Here is a 2,500-nt window from a genome sequence, read left to right on the forward strand (position 1 = left end):
AGTCACTGCAGGCCATCCAACGACCGAACCTGTTCCTGCCATCAAGACCTCTTGCCTCTTATCAATAGTCTGAACACAGACATCCAAATCTAATCCAAAGAAAGAAGATAAGCTTATGAGTTATTTTTGCTTCGTAGCTTTCTTTTTGGGATGAGAAGGGACTTCTGTTAAAAGAGCTTCAGATTTCCAGCAAAGACAAATGGTTTCTAAAGGTCTTAGGCATGAAAGCCTGGTAGACAGAACAGCCTTTTATATTATGGTCAGGTCCTAAACAAAAGTCACTGGGTTTACCTAGCCTTAAAATGTATCTGACTATCACAAAGGCATTTCCCTCTCTTAGATGATATATAAACATTTTAATAATAAGAGGAAAAATCCAGTAATGAGGAAGGGTCCCTCAATGAATTACTTAGCTGTCCATTGTGAAGGCAATTGGATCCTTTCTTATGGCTGACACACCAAGGTTCAGATGGAGTTTTGCTTCCTAGACTGGTGTCAAGAAAGTTTTGAGGATTTTTGTGCTTGTATGCCTATTAAGTACCAACACATAGTTCTTTTGTCTAGGTCTAAGATGGCATATATGGCACATGAAGGAGGAGCACCTAAACTTTAGTATACTGGCCAGATGTGTCCTCATCTTTCAGCATTACTGCAACAGTGATCATCTAATGATAACTGCTTGTGCAAGATGGCAGTTTTCAGACTAATGTCATATGAAAATGTTTATTAAGATACTACACTTTTGGGATGAAAATTATCAGCTACTTACCAAGCACTTGTTTCTTTCTATTATGTATCTGCTTAAAGTACCTCTTAATATTGCATTTTCCCAGTTTTAAATGGTTAAAAGAGCACTAGTTCTCTGTAATGCTCATGTTCCCATTCATTTAGCTTCATGAAGGCCTATGGTACTCTCTGTTTGTTAAAATGAGCTCCTACTGTGTAAACCTGCAAACAATGATTACAGTACTGCTTCAGCAGTTTACAAAATACAACAAACATGTAGCAGACAATGAAAGACTTTTTGGAGTAAGTTCCGCATGATGCAACATATTCCTGAGCTTAATAAGACATTGGATGTCACCTGTAAAGTCCAGGTTAGTGAAGGCTGTTGAAAATTACTAGTGCTGTGGAGCCAATTTCTCTGAATACTCTCTGTATTTGTTCCTAAAAGCAGTAGCTCAAAAAGTTTCAGGTGTCATATATGATTCAAATACTACTGTCAGAGAATGTTAGAGATCTAAAGTATAGTTCGCATGTAAATATTAGTGGCAGCTTGCATAGAACATGCCACTGAACTACATTATAAATAGCATGTATAGTTTCAAAAATGCATACTGCTGCGGTGGTGCAGCGATAGCGTTGTTGCCTCACAGCAAGAGGTTCTCCCGTTCAGTTCTCGGCTATAGTGTGGGGAGTGCCTTCTGTGTGGAGTCTGCATGTCCTCTTCGCGGTTGGGTGGTGTTCGAAAGACATGCGTAAATGGGCGTGCCTTCATTGAAGGTTGGACATCGAGCTGGCAGCTTGGCGTTTGTGAAAATCTACTGCCGATCATTAGCGGATCGGAGTTCCGCTGTGGCGACCCCTAACAGGGAATAACCGAAAGACAAACAACAAGTTTCAAAAATGCATTTATGAAATTTAAATGTGGCCTCTTGCATTTTTAATATTTAAATGTATTTAGTTTGTTTGTGTCTTTTGGCTTTTCCCGGTTAGGGGTCGCCACAGCGGAACTCTGGTCCGCTAATTATTGGTAGTTCATTTTTACGTGCCGAGTTACTAGCCCTGATGCACAACCTTTAACGAAGGTATGCCCATTCACACATGTCTCCATGCAGAAGATGCTCTAGCTGAGAATCGAACCAGACAGCGTCTTAAGAAATGCAAAAAAACATTGTATTTTTCGATGTAAAAGGTATGTTTTTTTTTCTTGTTTTCTTGTTTGTTTTTTAAGTAAAGAGAAAAAAATTATGTCAGTAAAGCAACATGAAAGCTTGTGAACCTTTCCTCAGTCCTGCTACTGCCAGAAACATTGTTATTAGCCAGGAGCCCCTGCAGACATGGAGATGTACTCAGATAAGGCTTCCTGACTGCATACCCAAAGGTCATAACATGGTACATGAATAAATAATTTATAAAGCACTTGCCAAACTTCTGTGTGGGACTAGCATCTTTGATTTTCAGTACAGATTGATGCTAAGAATTAGACCATGAGCCTGATATTAATTATGGTAGCCAGGAAATATGTTTCTAAGCCATAAGTGAATACTATTACAGACCTGTAGCCTGTGACTCTGGGAGAGTTCTGTTCTGAGCTCAGTGAGCTGTCTAGTAGCTGGTCCCTTTTGTTCATCTGACAGCTGTGGAAGAATCTGATTTTATACCTAATCTGTCAGCTGGTCATAAGAACAGATTGTATAACTACCTACTAAATAAGTCATATGCACTGATAGCATATTTAGAATTTTATGCAATTCTCTTTCATAGCATATTTAGAATT

Source organism: Protopterus annectens, chromosome 6.part0 (genome assembly GCF_019279795.1).
Source record: "Protopterus annectens isolate FY-2018-M chromosome 6.part0, PAN1.0, whole genome shotgun sequence".
Lineage (NCBI taxonomy): Eukaryota > Metazoa > Chordata > Ceratodontiformes > Protopteridae > Protopterus > Protopterus annectens.